This window comes from Peromyscus californicus, unplaced genomic scaffold (genome assembly GCF_007827085.1).
Source record: "Peromyscus californicus insignis strain IS unplaced genomic scaffold, ASM782708v3 Scaffold_23__1_contigs__length_62951481, whole genome shotgun sequence".
Taxonomy (NCBI): domain Eukaryota; kingdom Metazoa; phylum Chordata; class Mammalia; order Rodentia; family Cricetidae; genus Peromyscus; species Peromyscus californicus.
The window spans coordinates 26930057-26948951 of NW_026294534.1; the positions used below are offsets into that span (position 1 = coordinate 26930057).

General features: G+C 44.1%; 1 long non-coding RNA gene across 1 annotated transcript; it reads left to right on the top strand.

The window, feature by feature from the left end:
* The first annotated feature begins 2553 nt into the window (after window positions 1-2553).
* Window positions 2554-17490, top strand: LOC128119379 (uncharacterized). Its single transcript, XR_008221522.1, has 3 exons — window positions 2554-4131; window positions 12602-12846; window positions 17313-17490. It is a non-coding gene; the product is annotated as an uncharacterized LOC128119379 (long non-coding RNA).
* The last annotated feature ends 1405 nt before the right edge of the window (window positions 17491-18895 follow it).

Consider the following 18895-nt stretch of genomic DNA (forward strand, 5'->3'; position numbering starts at 1 on the left):
ATGTTGACAGTGTGGGGATACTGGAAACTGGAGCGTACTGGGAAGTGGTGTTAAAAGACAGAGGTCTTGAGAACGGATTAACGTCTTTGTCTGGGTGAGGAGAGCGAGGCGGTCATTGCCCAGTGTGACTGGCTTAGCTCCTTCCATTGTGAGTTGTCAGGGTTGCCCAGTACTTCACTTCTGTATGCACTCTTGCTCACCCTGATGATGCCTTCCTTTGAAGCAATAGGAGGTCCCCACCAGAAACCAATCAGATGCTGGTGCCGTGTGATTGGACTCCCCAGCCTGTAGAACCATGAGCATAAATAAACCTCTGTTCTTTTTCAGTCATCTTGTCTCAGCCTTTGTGTCTAGGAACACAGCACTGACAGCCAAGACTTGCCACCTGAAATCCAAAGCCCGAAGAACAGAGTGACAGACAGGGCCCAGCAACTTAGATGAGAATGCCAGGCATAAGACGTGTTCTGATCGAAGGAGGCAGTCGGCACCTAGCCTGCATTCTAAAGACAAGAATTTTCTTTTACTTCCTGAGAAACCCCACATTTCAGTGTCTAGCAGGAACTTGCTGTGTTTATACACACATGCACACACATTTAAAAACTGGTTCTTAAATGTAAAGATGTTTCCTTGTCTGTCCAAGTTTGGGAGGGAGACATATGGTCACAGCAACGCACCCTGCCAGATCATTGTGGAGTGCCATGTGTTACCCTGCATTTCACGTCGTCTCAGATGACTTAAGAATAGCCCCTATACTCCATCTTGTCCCAGCTCATGGAGGCAGTAGATGGGGGGCAGGCAGCAAGCATGCCCAGGTCACAGACATCACTGATTTTTATTCAGCAAGATTGATCTTCCTGCCACAACTCTGCCTTCACCGTGGAGAGCATATTTCAGTGCATTCCAGCTTCTAGAACATTCTCCCTGGGGTTTGCCTCTCCTCTGCTTTAAGACAGGGGCATGTCTACATGAAGCCAATCTGAAGTGTGAGAGTCATGCCTCACAGTCACTTTGACTAATCATTTAAGAACCAGTGGGACCCTCATTACCTTCCAGAGGAGTATCCATCTCCTTCACAAATAGATTTCTTCTGGACTCTGCCATTCAAAAATATTCTTACTTATCCCACTTACCATCCCACTTCAGGTCATTTACAAACAAAAACAAAAATAAAAACAAAAACAAAAACAAAAACCAAAAAGCAAACCACAACCAACCAACCAACCAACCAAATAGCCACAACAAAAACACTCCAGGTTGTTCATAATTTGCAACGTACAAGTTTCAGGAAAATTTTGAAAACCGGCAAGGCAGTCATTTAGAATGTGGGGCTCATATCCCACAGCTCCAAAATTACATATAATGGCAAGCTCCCAGGCCAGCTCACAAAAGCCTACTTATCCAGCTGAGCCCAGCTAAAAAGCCTCCGCAGACGAACCACGAGGAGTGATGGGTTTCTATTGGAATGTGTGGTTATAGCAACTGGAAGTCAAGACAGCAGAATAAAGTAAATCTTGACCCTGTTTCTACTTCGCTGTTAGGATTTTGAAGCTGGGTGCTAATAAGCCAGGAGAGAGAGAGAGAGAGAGAGAGAGAGAGAGAGAGAGAGAGAGAGAGAGAGAGAGAGATGCTCACCGAGTCGTTTTTCAAATCCTAGGAACGTCCAAAGGAACATGTGAAAACATTATGATTTAGCTCTGTGGACTTAGAGCCTCAATTCAATAGCCCCAACCAAGCGTGGGGAAGTCTGTATCCTTGGGATCCGGTGAGAGAGCATCCTGTCTGGTCGCTGTGGCGCTGGGATGTGGAGTGAGTAGTGGGCAGGAAGGATGCAGCCACAGCTGCTGCAGAAGTGCTGGACTCCAGGCTACCTAGGATGGAATTGACTTTAATCCATCTTGATCACAATTAGACCCACATTTCTGTGTCTCTCTCTTCTCTTCTGCTCCTCAGGCATTTGTCCCAGTTCAGACCACGGACTAGGAAATGATACAAAAGATGAAGATTAAGAGAGAGAGACTTTTGAAATTTGTGTTTCTTTTTGGGGTGGGGTGAAGGTCGCTTCACTATGTAGTCCAGACGACACTTGAGCTCCTAGGCTCAAGAGTCCCTCATGCCCTAGCCCCCTGAGCAGCTGTGCCTGCCTGCCACCGTCTTTCAAAGTGACCAGACAGTACAGAGAGATGCTTGACCAAAAGAGTAACAGCCTGGACAAATTCTATGTGCCTATGATGTTTCTACTTCTATTTCTGAGTTTTTATCTAAAAACCGTGTTGTGCTGGCTAGTCTTCCGTCATTTTGACACACACACACACACACACACACACACACACACACACACACACACACACACACACATCCACACACACAAGAGTTATCTGAAAGAGGGAACCTCAACTGAGAAAATGCTTCCATTAGACCAGGCTGTAAGGCATTTTCTTAATAAGTGATTGGTGGAGAAGAGTAAAGCCCATTGTGGGCGGTGCCATCCTTGGCCTGGTGGGTCCTGGGTTCTGTAAGAAAGCAGGCTGAACAAGCCATGAGGAGCAAGCCAGTAAACAGCTCCTCTCCATGGCCTCTGCATCAGCTCCTGCCTCTGGGTTCCTGCCCTGTTTGAGTTCCTGCTCTGACTTCCTTCAGTGATAAAGAGTGATCCAGCAAAGGGACTACAGTACCGCAGATCTGGTGTCTCTGGCTGGTCCTAACGATGCTGAGGGCACAGCTGGCGGCAGCTGTATTAGACAGTGGGTGTGAAAGGGATGCTGTACCTGCCCACACTACGAGCAAGAAGCCATCTACTTGTTCGCCGTTTTGCAGGGCCCAGACTGATGCCATCAGCAAGTGAGTATCGGGGGCAATTCGGTAACAGAAATGGAGTGAAAACGTCCTGTGTGGTAGAGAAGAAAGCATTTGGATCACAAACGGGGGAGCTGTAGCATCAACCCTGACGACACCAGAGTGGAAACCTAACCACTGAGTCGTAGAAAAGCTAACGCTCAGAAGAGGGGTGTGATTCTTGTTGGAAGTCACACTGCAGCGTAAAACCACGGATTTCATTTGCTCTATTTCCTGTTCACTCACGGCTCCTTCTGGGCCTGATTCGGGGACTGCGGTCCGATCGCCCCCTAGTGGACACTAGGGACATTACTTCTTCAATGTTCAAGGACAGTTTCCTTTTTTTGTTTTTGTTTTTTGGTTTTTTAAAAATGCTGCTTTGGTCGAGGCTGAACATATTCTTAAGGAAAACCAGTGGATTTTTTAAGGAATGTAGGTAATAGTAGAACTCTGTCTTTGCCTCATAAGTACTGGGATTAGCGCTCTTCTTTCCTCTCGAGGAATATAGCTATTGTACAAACCCATGCAACACGACATGCTGCTTTCGGTGGGAGCTAGAGCCCAAGTCAATGATGTAAGCTCCAGAAGGGGAGTGGGTATTTGCCTGTGGAGCGACCCGCACCCTTTGCTCCCTCCAGCTCGTCACAGCCAGGCAGCCAGTTCTCTCTGAGCAAGGCTGCATGGCGTGCTGGTGGGCCGCTTGCCGTCCTGGGTACATGCCCCGTTCCTTTCTGTCATAGTCAGATGTTCAAATGTCTCCTGTGATTGGGAGCAAGTTATTCCATCCACTTCCTTGGCTCTGATTGCTTGTCTGTTAGTAAAATTAGGGGGAGAGGGCACAAGATTGCCAACAAACTCTGACCCTAGAGACGTGAGGATCAGAAAAAGTTCAAGATCACCCTCATCTACATAATGTCTGAGGTCAGCCCCAGGGCCTTTGAAAAAGTGAATATAGATGGAAGGAACTAGTTGGGGACTCATGAAGGAAGAGTATGAGAAGCCGGAGACCCAGGACGATGGAGAAATCAGGCCTGAGGAGGCCCGAGTAAGATCCCATTTGATCTTTGAAACAAAAGGATTTCATAGGACCTGGGAGACTGGATTATCCCTAGGTCTCAATGCAGCAAAAGGTCCTTTAAGAGAGGTCAGAGCTGGACAAACAGCCCACCAGTTAAGAGCACGGGCTGCTCTTCAAGAGGATCCAGGTTCAGTTTCCAGCACCCACACAGCAGCTCACAACTGTCTGTAATTCCTGTTCCAGGGAATTCATTGCCTTCTTCTGGACTCCGAAGGCATCAGGTACGCATGCAGTGTGTATGCATACACGCAGGCAGAAAACAGCCATGCATATAAAATAAAGATAAATCTTTAAAAGCATATTTTTAAAAACGGAGGTGGGCAGGGCAAGCATGTCTGGTGTGAAGTGGGAAGGTTTCCGGGGTCCATGTGACGGAAACAGTTACCCACACCCGAGACGCTGTGGAACCAGGAAAACCTAAAGGGTCAGCAAGAAGCCAAGGTTGGTGACAGTGATGGTGAATCTTCATTATTATTTGGAATAATCTCAGGGTGTGACCCTGAGGTTACTTTGAGAGAGGTTGAGCTAAGGAGGAATTTGGGCGGTGCGATCCCCCAGACTTGGGTCCTGGGCTGAATAAGAAGGAAAGGAAAACGTTACAGCTGAGAGTGTTCTCTCATTGCTTCCTGATCTGCTGTGATAGACAGAGTTCCAGGCCCAGACTGCTGCCAAGAATGAACTCTACCGTGACATCCCACTGATGATGGCCTGTGCTATCTAAAACCGTGAGTTAAACTAAACCCCTCCCTGAAGTTGCTTTCATTATCAGATATTTGGTCCTAGTCACAGGGAAAGTAATAATACGGTACCTACTCAGAGTGCCTGTGGATCTGGAAGTGTGGACACGAAATCACAAGTTCTCCACTAAAGATTAGAGGCTGGGGTTAGTGGGTCTCGGGCTGAGCATGACTTCGTCGCTGTCAACCACACCGGCCAGGCCTTGGAGCCAAGAGTATCCCAGCTGAGCCAGCTACATCCCACTCTGTACTGTGCCGTATCCTTCAGATGAGGCGGCTGGTACATCTGGGTCAGAACTGGAGCCAGCCTTGGTGGGGAGCACCTTTGACCTGCAGTTTGAAGCTGATAGCAAAGCCACTTTGCCAAGGGCACAGTCCTGAGCCCCGGGGGGATAATGGCTTAATTCTTTCCTTGCTTCATGGTGCCTTCTGAGTGCAGAAGAGAAATCTTTCAACGACTGTTGGAGAGGGTAGGAGAATTTGAGTTGACTCAGTTTGGCTTGGGCCAAACTGTCAGGGCTCAGGTATTTGATTTGGCCTGTGGAGGTGGGAACAGGGCACAGTAATCTCAATTAACCAGAACCCCAAAGAAGGAGAGAAATTGTCACTGCCTATTAGTGAGGCTCCTGGGTCTCCCCTGTGGGTCTCATCCACTATTTTGGAATGCAAGACAGGGTATACATTTCTAAGTTCCTAGGTTTTCAAAAACCCAATGCAACTGAAGTCTTCTTTCTGAAGCCCAGACTCCATGATCTACATAACCTCTTTCACTCACAGGACGGTGTCTAAAGTGACGGCCATCAGACTCCCTGTGTTTTGAATCTAGACTGTCCCCCAAAGCTAGGGGTGCCAATGGGAGTGATAGGTAGAGCCCTTTGGAGGTGGGGCTTAATTAGAGGAAGTATGGTTGTCGAAGCTGGGACTCTACCAGTGATTCTCAACCTTCCTAATGCTGTGGCCCTTAAATATAGTTCCTTAGGTTGTAGTGACCTCCAATCATAAAATTATTTTTGTTGCTACTTCATAACTATAATTTTGCTACTGTTACGATTCATAATGTAAACATCTGATATGTGACCCTGTGGGAGTTGTGACCCACAGATTGAGAACCGCTGCCTTAGGAACTTTTTCTTTGTAAAGAGGTGACAGGTTTCCTTCTGTCATGGTACATGGCCCACCTCAAACCCCCAAATCATAGCACCAAGTGACCACAGACTGGGACCTTTGAAATTACGAGCCCAAATAAACTCATTCTAAATTGGTTTAATCTCAGTATTTTATCACTAGAATGGAAAATTAATACAAGCTCCCAAAGTAATTACTTTGAATTAAGAACACACTCAGTTTTAAAGACATACGGGCAGAAATAAGGGGTGGTGGCACACTCCTTTAGTCCAGCCCTCAGGAGGCAGAGGCAGGTGGATCTCTGAGTTTGAGACCAGGCAGAGTAACACAGTGAGATGCTGTCTCAACAAGTCAAAATTATGTTTTTAGGTTAGTTATATGTTGGAATGACAATATTTTGGCCAAGTAAAATATATTATTAAAATTAGTTTTTCTTCTACTTTTTAAAAAGGTTGGCTATTCAAAACCCAGAAAGCTCTGTGTATGAGACATTGCATCTGTTTAGCTGGGATGGTTTTATGCCTTTTTGTATTGCAAATCCAGAATCTAATGTGGATAATGAAACCATTTGGTCACAAGGGAACCCACACTTATAAGAGAAACAAACCAATCTTAGCACCTCTGAGATCCCAACCCAACGAAAGGTTGATCCTTATTGCTTCCTTTCACAACCAGTTAGGACAGAAATTATCCAGAGAATGGTCTTAATGCTCTATCCACTGAGAGTCTTGTCCCATCAGTTTCTATTCTCTCTTACAGCTCCGCAGTCACGTGGTAACCTGCAGTGGGTGCAGGGCTTCCTCCATAAGGGACAGTTTCTCTGGATAAGTCCAGCTTCTGAGTTTCCTCCAACACGGCAGGTCAGCTTCAAACTCCCACAGATCATGTTCTAGAATGACTCTCTGTCTCCTTCACGTCCCCTCGGAGCCCAGTCACCCTGGGAGACTGAGTGGAAGAAAAGTTTTAGTTACTATTCTTCCTTCCCTTTTTCATTTAAAAAAATCAAACATTTATCTACTTATATGTGTATGTATGCTTATTGGGGCTGTTGGGGGAGGGGTTGGTGCACATCACAGCGTGCTTGTGGAGATCAGAAGATAATGATAAAGGTGGTTCTCTCCTTCCCCCATGAGGGTGTCAAAGCTCAAACTCAGGTCATCAGGCTAGGTAGTGGGCCCCTTTCCTGGCTGAGCCACCGTGCCAACTCCTTCCTCAGCTCTGAAGAGGTGACACATGGTACTTACTCCGAAGATGGATTGTTCTGCATCCCTTGGTGCTTGGCTAGGTGACATGGAAGACCTGTGTCATTAGCCAAGTGACTTTTCACACCTCACAGACCAACTCAGGTGCTTATTTTCTGGTCTTTGTGGAATACTGACTCTAATTCCGAAAGTTGGCCGGCATCAGCAGGGGCCCCTGTCCAAGGTCTGGTGAGAAATGCCTGCTTGCTTAAGAGGATTAAGCAGTGCACAGCCAGCTACTGAGATGTTTTATGACTTTAGTTCTAATCTGTGCACGCTTTGCCAGCAACTGCCAGCCAGGACTGGGATTCTTTGCTGCCCATGTTCCACTCCAAGGATGTCACAGCCCTTCTCTTTGCTGCTGTCTTCTCTTCTCCCTAACAATCTCTAGGTGGTTTAAAAAAATATTATGTGTGAGCATGACATGTGTTATGGGGTGAGGGTGGGGGCTTGCATGACTTGGGGTGTGTGTGTGTGTGTGTGTATGGAGTTGGTTCTCTCCTTCTTCTGGAGTTGGTTCCCTCTTTCTTCCTCCAGGTAGGTTCTGGGAATCAAACTCAGGTCACCAGGCTTGTCCAGCTGGTGCCTTTACATGCTGAGCCATCTTGCTGGCCCCACAATCTCCAGTTTTGTTCTGAAGACGCTAACCCATCCTGGTGCCCTCTCTACCCTGTAACTAGCTTCCTGTTCATTTCATCTCATCTGCTTAGGTCCCCGTGGTTCTCTTTGATCTAGTGGTACTCTGGAAAGGATGCAGACTTTCAATTACAGGCTCATAGCCTCATCCTGAAGCATAACTGCTAGTGAATCGTGGTTGTCCATTTGATTGGACTGAGAGACACCTCGGAGATGAGTGAAGACATCTTTAAGTGTCTCTGCCACAGTCTCCTGGGTGAACCCCTTGATGGATTCACAATGAGATGGCGTTGTTGGGAGCGGAAGCCTGGTTGGTGGAAATGGATCACTGGGGCAGGCCTTTGAAGGGCGTATCCTACTGTGGGCTCCTCTGTCCCTCCTCTGCTTCTGGGTTGCCACGAGATCAGCAACTTGGTTCCACTGTATGATCTTGCCACCGTGGTGTTCTGTCTCACCGCAGGCGGATAACAGAACAAGTTGACCATGGACTGAAACCTCGGGCACTGTGAGACAAACTAAACCTTTCCTTCCTTTAAGTTGTTCTATCTTGCATTTGTCTCGGTGACAAAAACTCTGACTCATGCACTCGTCTGAGTTGAACATTGACTTTTACAAAAAAGCCACTGTCCTTGACTGGAGGTCGCAGGCAATGGTCAATGTCAGTGAGCAGTTTCTGGCTCCCGTTTTCCAGTGAGCTGGAAAATCCACTTATCTGCAACCTAGTTTTGAACATTGATTAAGACTCTTACCTTATAGTACTAATGTTTGGCACCAAAACCAACAACAACAAAAATCACACATAACCAACACTTGATTTCCCATGATGCTTTTCTGTGCTGTTGAGATATTTTTGCTTTTGTTTTTCTCTAATGGCCATTTTTCTCTCAGTGGTCAAGGAGCTCTTAGGATGTGTGTCCGTTTTCCCTCCCAAACCTACCTAAAGACACCTAGACCTAGAGTAGACACCTCGGAGATTAGTAAAGACAACTTTAGTAAAGGCAACTAACTAATATTTATCCTAGCTACTTGTGTATGTGTGTTAGATCCATTAATAAAGTGAATCTGCCATTTTTACAAATTCTGCCATTTTATGAGCAATAATACCACCACTACTGACTATTGTTTCCTATCAGCTTCATTAAAAATGAAAACACTTGAATTTTCTTTGGAAAAAAATTAAAAAAAGTATTATTTCTTTTCTTTTCCTTTTCCATTTTCTTTTCTTTTTCTTTTTCTTTTTTTTTTCTTTTGGTTGTAGCCTAGCCTTTAATGGCCGAACCACCTCTCCAGTCCAGCGTCACAATTTTTAATCTAAGGCTATACTTGTGAAATTGTGTGGACCGAGAAATCGCAGTTAAACGATTTCTCAGTTTCACAGCTGGCTCTTGGGCTATCACACTGACTTTATTTTACTTAGCTTTGTTTCCCTCTGTCTTGGTGCTATTTCTCATTCTCCCTCTTCCTAATTTTGTATATGTGTATTTTATCTTCCGTTCAACACATGAATAGTAATAGTTTAGGCCAGGAAGACGGCTCACTGGGTGATGGCATGTGCCACCAAACATGATAACCTGAGTTTGATCCTTGGAACCCAGATTTTGGAAGGCTAGAACTAATTCTCTCAAGTTGTCCCCTGACCTCCACATGAACATGGTAATATTCATGCTTCTTCCCCCATTAAATATATTTTTTATTAAATACAATAAAATATCAATACTTTATTTTATTTAATAGCACCAGATCTCAGATTTATTTGTGTACCGAATATATAGCTCTAAAGTTTGCTTCAACTCCCATTATTACTTGTTTTTTCCTTTTTCTGTCCATAATTACCTTGTATATTTATACACATTCCTTGAGTTGAATAATTAATGCATTATTTTGATTGGTTTTATTTATTAATGCTAAACTCTTGAGCATAACAACTTTCCTCTATGTGTTGATTTAATCATATCCTCAGGTTATGAAGTACGGCTTTCAAATTTATTCATAATTATCATTGTCTAGTGCCCCCCTGCCCCGCCCCATAAATGCTGCATTCTTTGCTTTAAGGGACAATATATTTTAACTTTTTTCCTTTTCCATTTATTGTGATAAGGAGACTCGGGTAGGGGGGAATCTTACTCTCTTCTTAACTGTGTCGTCCACTTCATCCACCCTTGCTACTACATTAATCAGTTTTACACTGCGGCATGAAAAAAATCTGAGAAAATTAGCTTGGAGAGTTTGGTTTAGCTCACGGTTTCAGGTCACGGTTAGCTGACTGTGTGGCTTGGAGCCTGTAGTAAGACAGAGTACGTGGCACCCAGGAAGTGGGAAGAAAAAGAAGGAGAGAGATGGGAGCAGGCATGATAAAACACACTAGGCCTGGGTACACAATTCGCCTTTTCGCTCCAAGTCCTACCTGAGTGGCATTTGTCCTGCACGGAGGCGCTATCCGCTAGAGTGTCTGCCATCTTCCGGTGAAACTGTCAGCTGAGAACTAAGCTCTCAAATCCTTGGGGAATAATCCAGATGGAGATCTCGAGATTGAAATTGATGTAGGTGATGGGTAAATGAAGAGGAGCTCAACCTTTAAAGAACGCATTGTCCATTCATCAGAATGAGGAAGGTCACAGGCTCCCTGCAGAGGAGGCTATTGTGCGCACAGGTGCAGGGACCTTGGCCTTCCTAGGGCAGGAGATGGAATTTTGGTGGGGGAGGTTCTCTGCAGATGTGTTCTTTGTAGTTTCAAGGCTTAATAATACAGCAGATGTTCTCTTCACTATGCTGGTTTCCTTGTTAGGCAGGTGTGCTGAGTTGGGAGTTTCTCAGTTTGTTGGAGGTTCATTGTGTTAGGTCATTAACCCTTCATAGATGGGTCAACCTTTGAATACAGTGTAGACATAGTCCTTTCCCTTGTATCCCTGGGAATGTAAATTCAACTGCTCATATTTAGCTCTCTGGTTTGAGTTCCATAACATCCTCTCACCTTTAGATCTGGAAGGCTCAGGCTTCACCCATTCATTTACAGACTTTCAAGCTCTGGTTCGATTGTTGGTACCTTGCTCCTTCAATTAGATCCAAATATTCTTCAGAATGGTCTGGAATATCGTTTGTGTGTGTGTGTAAATTTCAGAAAGGGAACTTTTTATTCCTTTATCTTTTATTGTGTTTCTCAGGAATTGTGTGTGCATGTGCATGTACGTGTGTGGGTGCTTATGTATACACGATTATGTGGCGGTCAGAAGACAACCTTGGGTGTTGTTCCTCAGGCGCCATCCACCTTGTTGTTTGAGACAGGGTCTCTCACTGGGCTGCAGCCCATCAAGCAGCCAGGTTGACCAGTTAGCCCAAGGGATCTTCTTGTCTCTATTTCTACAACCTCTAGAATTACAAACATGCATGCCACCATGCCTGGCTTTTTCTCATGGATTCTGGGGATTGAACTCAGCTCTTCATGCTTGTGTGGCACTTTACAGATGAATCTGCTTCTCCACCCCTATCCGTAGTTACTTTTTTAGAGTAAGTGACAGGTGTTTTGTAGTCATAGAACTATGTTACCTGAAGGTTGACTGTGAAGCAACCCCCCTCATCAAGACAAAAAGAACTGTATTTTCTTAAACATTCCCCTGAGCATTGACTGGTCCTTCCTCTCCTTCATACTTTCCAAATCCTTTTCATTTTTCAACCACCTGCAAACAAGTAGAATTTACCGGCCAGATTTACCATGTTGAAAATATAGGGCATGGCAAGGCTGGAAACAAAGAGTGGGCCTACCTTTTGGTGGGTGTTGTGGAATAATCCTTTTGTATACTGCAAAGTGTCACTCGGATTGATTTAATAAAAAGCTAAATGGCAAATAGCTAGGCAGGATTTTGGGGGGCAGAAAGAACGCTGGGAAGAAGAACTGGGAGTCGCCAGTTCCCACAGAGGGAGCAGACATACAGCAAAAGGGGTAAAAGCCACGGGTCATGTGGCAATATGTAGATGAATAAAAATAGATTAAGGAACAAGCATAAGCTATCGGCTGAGCTTGCATAATTAATAAGAAGTCTCTGTGTCATTTATTTGGGAGCTGACTGACAGGGCAGGGAAAGACTAGCTACAGGTAGGCCTATGAATGCTCAGATTCCAAGGCTTTTGTGGATCTGATTTTGAATTTGGAGATGTGTGTGTTATTGCCTCAGGCTGCCCAAGAGCTGCTGCCAACAATGGCTAATGATGAAGGCCAACGGGTGTGTCAATAAGGCCCTGCCTGTGTGTTCTCTTTATTCTTTAACCTTCGTAAACCACTTTGGTCAACAAAGACCCTAACTGAGAGGACTCCTTTATCTTGGGGTCACACAGTTGCTTGGTGTTTCTGGACAAGTCTAGCTGCAAAGAAAGAGAATACAAAGCAAATCACTGGCTGGAGGTATGGTGGCTTGATATGAGTGTGCTTGCGTGCGACCCTGGGTTCCATCTGAACACTGTACACAAGGATTCCTGGAAAGCAGCTGTGTCTGCAAAGACCGAATGACTAATTGGAACCTAAGTGATGCGGTGACGTTGGGATGTTGCGGTCCCAGAGTCTAACTACTTTGTCTCTGCCTGGCTTTAGTCCCCAAACAACCGTTCCTCGCCTACCTCTGGGTCAGAGCTAACGTCCTGGGACTGATAGATGAACATCTTTTGGAAACTGTTGCCTTAGCAGATCACTAGCTTCCCCCAACTGGGAACGTCATCGGATAGCATCCGGGGCCTATGGGAGAGAGTCCCCCGTCTTGCTGTGACTTCCTCTCTGGAGTTTCCATTAATGCATTTTAAGGTTGACTTGATGTGTGGCCCCCTTTGTTTTGCCGCTCTAAAAACCTCATGAAACTGCTTCCACATGGGGGCATGGAACCTGGGCTATGCTAGCCCCGTGCTTCCTGGACCATGACCCCTCAAATTCAGCTCCAGAATAAACTGTCTTTTATTTTCCCTTTCAGGAGAGAGCTGCGATTTGTGTTGACAGCACAAACCAACAAACAAACAAACAAAATCAAAAGTGGGAAGCTCACCGGGGGCTCTGCATGAAACCAGACAATAGTCAGATGGAGTAGCTCTTTGCTTCGGGCTCACTGACTCGTGAATGTTCATGGCCCCTTTCACTCTGTGCTGGATGCTGTAGATTCTGGGAGAGCAGCCTTGCCAACGGGCCAACTCTGCTTGCAGAAAAGCCAAAGCGATGCAGGTGAGCTTATGGTTTCTTTCCCCCAGCCACCTGTCTCGTGTGACGTTTCCAAATGCCTCCAGGCTGGAGATCCACTTCGTTCCCTGTCTCGGCTTTTTGAAATAAAATAATGCCCACAATTAGAGTTGGAAGGCTTTCCTTCAGGAAGGTGGTGAGAACCCTGGCCCTGTTTCCATATAGCTTTATATGATGTAGATCTTTGAATCTGGCCTCTATTTCTAGTACTTTCTGAAAAAGGAGAGTTTAAAAAAAAATAACCAACTTCCCAAGCAGATGGCTCTTCTATTTATTGTTCCAGAAGGGTGTGTGGGAACCAGAGGGAGTGAATGGAGAGAAGATGGTGGGAACCCATGGTTTCCAAAGCACCCTGTGGCTGTGCTGGTGTGTGAGCTCAGGCACTAGCGGCTCTGTGGATATCGCTTTCCTTTGCTAAATTGCTGGGGCGTCTGGAGCTGACTTTGAGAAAGTGCTTCCCTTCTGTGCCTAGCTCTCCTCAGAGATCTGTCTCACTGGCCAGGAAGGTAGCAGACAGCAATCAAAGCAACAATGAGCTGCTCCTAGGAGACAAGACTCACTCTTCTGGAGAAAGGGACAGAGGGTCCGTGTTAAAAACAACCTCTCCTTCTGGACTTGTCTTTGAAACAGTAAATCTATCTTTTGTCCTGATGGCAGTTGTCACACTCCAGTGGCCATGCTGCAGAGAAACAACAACAACAAACCCAAACAAACATAACAATAACAAAAACCAAACTAAACCAATCCAAAACAAAACAAAAAAATAGAGACTTCAATAATACAGAGCTAACCGAAGGTTGTTGCACAGACCTGGGACTCCAGGGGGTTGTGTTTTCCTGTGAGAATCAATGACATACAGACTCTGCTTCACAGCTGTTGCTAGTAACCCACTGTTACTACCACCAACCTAGACACGAAACACAATTGCCTTTTTCCAACCTTAGCGTTGAGCAATGGGACAATATATCTGCCTTCATTGTGCAGAAGGCCACTAATTGCAGGTCATACTCCCTAACCAGTGGCCTAAACCTGAGGCTAAGAATTGGTCTACAATGCTGCTGGGTTGGAAGTGGCCCTAGAATCACAGACTTAAGAAAATCAAATTCTTTCCTTCGTTTCTAATCATTTCCAAGAACAAAGACCTTTAAACAAATGAACTCACAGTGTGAACACAGACTCATAAAGATGCCAGGCTCCACCCATAGACACAGTTGAAAACGCAAACACAACGCTCAGTTTCTGGAGGTTTCTGAGGTTGTATTGCTAGCCAAAGGACAGAAAATAAGTATTATTGATTTATGTTTAAATTTTTAATTTATGTTAGGGACTCTCAGACTGGGTGGGCTGAAGGACAAACACCTGTGGAGGCCGGAAGTTCAAGACCAGTGTTGGCAGAGTCCTTGTTTTGTAAGGCTTCTCTTCTTGTTCCCGAGACACCTCCTTTTCCTCTGTGGCTTCACACTCTTGCCTCTCTCTGCTTACATGCTCATCTCCATCTCTACTAGGAAGACAAAACACTGGGTGAGAGTCCACTTTTTCATTTGACGATTCTCCTCAAGACTTCACATTCAGCCTCATCCTGAAGGACTTAGGATTCTAATACAAACTCGTGGGGAGGGGGAGCATGCCACTTGGCACACAGTAAGGCCTATCAATATAAACAAATAATATAATATTGAAGTTATCAAGGATAATGCATCAAAGATCAAACTAGAACTTCTAGAAATGAAAACATATGAAAACTGAAGTTGGTTTTGTTTTATTTTTTGTTTTGTTTTAATAAATCTCAGCTGATAGTGTAAGAATAGCACAGCTAAAGAAAGAATTGGGAAAGTGGAAGACAGAAAGATGGAAGTTTATTACAGAGCCCAAGAGGAAGTTTTCAGAATGAATGAGACTCTACTCAGATTTAGGAATGCTAGGGAATCCAGGCAGGATTCTTTTTATGAAGAGAAAGGAGTGCACACTCAGATATGGCCTGGTGAAGCATGTAAAATGACAGCACAAACGTTAGCTGACTCTGAACAGTCGGGTCAAATGGACGCGTCAGATGAAAGTAGAAGACTTTGTCTCAGATGGAGGAATGTAACTCTTTTACTGCTGTTGTGATGAGAGATGACATATTGAGCTCAGAGAGTGGCCAATATATGAGCAAACCAAAAAAAAAAAAAAAAAAAAAAACCAATGACAATATGTTCTTTTGAGGGAAAAAGATAATGATATACAGAGCACCAAGAATGAACTTGGAAGGACAGAAGGATTAAAGGACTCCAAGTTCCTTTAATATAAAGAAGGAATATGAACTTATTTGCTGTATTTAAAATATGATCAGTATACCCACTAACATTCTGGAATGAGTTCTAGGAGGAGAGAATTAAATATATAGTTTCCCAACTAGCACAGAAAAATAAAGGATCAGAGTAAGCAAAAACAATCGAATGTTGGATATTTATGAAAGACAAATTAAGATGCAGAAACAAAATATGTTAGAGATTACATTTAAATGAACACAAACCAGTGTCTTTATGTAAAATCCAAAGACTGTCAGACCAGTTTGAGTTATTTAGCCAAGTCATCTCTTACCCAAGACACATCTCTAAAGATCAAAGGGGCCAAAGTGCAGGATGGGAAATGGCACCAGAATCTAAATGAGAGAAAGTGGAGGAACTTTGTGATTAGATTTTAAGGCAAAAATATTCTTACAGATCAAGAGGCTTCCAATGTAAGGAAGGGAGAGAGGAAATAATTCTACACTCAAAATTAAAGGGACCTTATAAAATGAACTAGCCACCATTGTGGAAAACTTGAAATATTCTTAGTCACTTAACATGTATCTTAAAGATTGAAGAACATGTGTAGGGTTAGAACAATACATTCTGTAAGAGGAACACATGCAGAGAAACCTCCAGAAAGTAATATTAATCCCCTGGACATCTGTAGCTGAGGACTGTCCTGTACCTCCAGTGGGCAACACACCTGACACCCAGCAAGTAGTAGCTGTCGCAGGAGGTGGGGGAAGAGAAGCATTGTGAGAGTAGTGTTTAGTGCTACAGACATTGGAGTTGTAAGCTTGGGAGTGATGAGAGACCGCAGCATGCCAACACCCCTGAAAACATCTGCCTTAGGAGCAAGGACAACTTCTAGAGCAAATTTTCTTTCAAGAGACAAATGGTAAATATGTGTGACATTCAGGACCATGCTGTCCCTGTTATCAATACTCAGCCCTCCTTGGAGCAGGAAAGTCGTCATGATGAGGCAAGGAGGTAGTGAGCAAAGCTGGGTTCCTGTATGACTGTATTCACAAAAAGCATGGTGTTAGATGTGTAATGGCCGCACAGCTATGTAAATGTCCTAAATACTGTTGAGCAGTGTGGGTGGATTTCATGGCACGTGGATTCTACCTGAAGTTAACTGTTCTTTAGAAGAACAAAAATTAGACAATGGGTGAAATGTGGCCTTCTGGTGACAGTTTGCTGACCCCTTCTCTGAAGCTGTGGTCTGTAGGCTGCCCTTGGCTCTTACCTGGCTGAAGAGTAAAGTTTTATCAGAACATGATCAAGTTCATGTTTATTTGGCTAGGAGTTCAGGCCGCCACGGCAGAGGGAATAGATGCAACAGGCCTCCATGAACCATAAAGTCTGGAATATTTACTATCTGGCCTTTAAAAATATGTGGCTATCCGGTCACGGTAGCAAACACCTGTAATCCCAGAGGAATCCCATGGGAAGGTGAGACAGGAAGATTGTGAGGCCAGCCTGGTCTACATAGTGACACCCTGTCTTCAAAAGACTTAACAGTTGGTAGCCTTTGCCGCAGAATTTCACACAATAACAGACATCTTCTACAGCTGGACAGTTTCAGTTTGGTCCATGTGATCCACGGATGCATGGAGCCACTGAACACTTGAACTGTGACTATGGTAACTACATAGCTGGGTGTTTAATTTCAATTCACTTAACTTTAAGTAACTACTCCAGTACAACTTACTGTAGGCCCACTCTCAAAGAGCCCGATAAGTTGTCATGGAAACAGTTTGGGAGTGAATCTTCGAAGTTAGAAGGACTCATGACAGATTTTCATTTATCTTTAATAAGAAGCCATAAAGCCAAACACGCACCTATTCAAGTCGGATATTAAGCGACCTGCTGTCTAAAATAAGAATCAGATTGGCTTTGCATCTGACCGTTTATGAGGTACTTAAATTCCTGATTACGTGCTGTTAGGAAATGTCCTTCAAATTTACTCCCAGATACTTTTCCTCTTCTGATCAGCAATGTCACTGAAATGCTTAGATATTCTTCTGTTTTTGTACATTTCTACATTTAGCTATTTTTATTAAGTTTCAATTTTATTCTGGATGCCTTTCATCTTCCATTGGTTCTCATTATGTAAGCTTAAATCTTCTAATAAAAATAATGTACAACAAAAATAATGATGGATTTTTTTTCCAGAGGAAAATAGAAGAATTCTGAGCCTCCACCATGGACTATCTACAACGTCCATTCCTTGTTTGTTTGTTTGGTTGGTGCGGCCCAGGCTGCCTTTTGCCTCAAGATCTTCTTTGCCTTTCCAAGTGTTGGATTACAGCATGCTCTGTTATAACTGACTTGTACAATGTTTGTCCTTAAATAAAATGAACCAATAAGCTTTCAAAGAAGCAGAAAAATGTAATCAATGGAACAGGGTAGAGAGACAGGGGAAATTGAAGGACACCAGGAAGAAAAAGAGTGTTTTAGTCAGGGGTCTGCTTGGAACCTCTCACCAGATGAGAGTCAAGAGTTCCAGCGGTGTGAACATCTGTTGTGATGTCTGTCTATGGAGATGGTATTCCTTTCCTATGGAGATGCTTCAGAAAAGAATATTAAAATAGTGATGAATCTTAACAGTGATGCTTAAGGGCTAAGTTATATGGCCTTTCTCCTCTCCCATTATCTAGGAATCTCACAAGAAACCCCATTTATAGTAAGATACACATCTTAAGCCCCCAACCCTTGTGACCCATGGTTTAAATTGTCAGATTACAATCCTGTCTAAGGCACTTCTGGAACTACCCCTATAATATCACTTACAGAGAGAGAGAGAGAGAGAGAGAGAGAGAGAGAGAGAGAGAGAGAGAGAAGAAGGCCTTTTGTTATTGTTGTTTTGTTTTTTAGCAAACCTTTTGAGATAGAATTTGAGAGCCACTAAATCACATGTATAGCTACAGCTAAGATACTTAAGCATGGCTTTCCCTGAGAAATGCACATTCACACTTAGATGTGAATTATTCTTTTCTGAGGCGCTCCTCTTGTGAATAGTCCCACGCTTAAGTCGATGTGAAACCTTCTTCCCAACAAACCCCAACTCTGCTTCATCTGGTCGTGTCCCAAAATTCTTTTATGCAGAGAAGTCAGGAATCCTCTTCTCCCCTGAGTATGCTCCCCGAAAAGACCTCCTCAGGCAGCTGCAGGTGGCAGCATGGAGCTGTGTCTCCAGGTCACACCTTCCCGTCCGTCTGTGGCCTGTGACACAAGATCAAAGGTAAAGCATTTTCTAGAAACCAGACTGGGGTGGGGGTGGAGGGGTAGTGATAGCACAGGTGTTGGACTTAACAACATATGATTCAAAGATTAAAGACAAACGTTTAAATAACTGAAGAAAAATATGGATTTAACAAAGGAATTACAATGGACTCTCAGAGAAATGAAAGCTATTTTTAAAATGCAATGGTAACTCTAACACTGACCTCTACCATATGTGATACGGAAACCACTCAACTGATGAGTTGCAGAGGGCAAGAGAATGCCAATCAACCTGAAAACACATCAAGAGAAGCTGTCTCATTGGCACAGCTGAAGAATAATTCAGTGCAAGTGATCAGAGAATGTCAGAAAAGACCCAAACAGCCTGTATGTAGAAGTCCTAGGAGAAGAGTATGAATGCGAAATGACATGAGAAAGAAATGACTTTTGAAAGACTAAAGGTCTCAAACTTCCAGTGAAAGATCCCAATCTTAACCAGGCCCAATAGTGCTGGCCAGCCTGTAGTCCCTGCT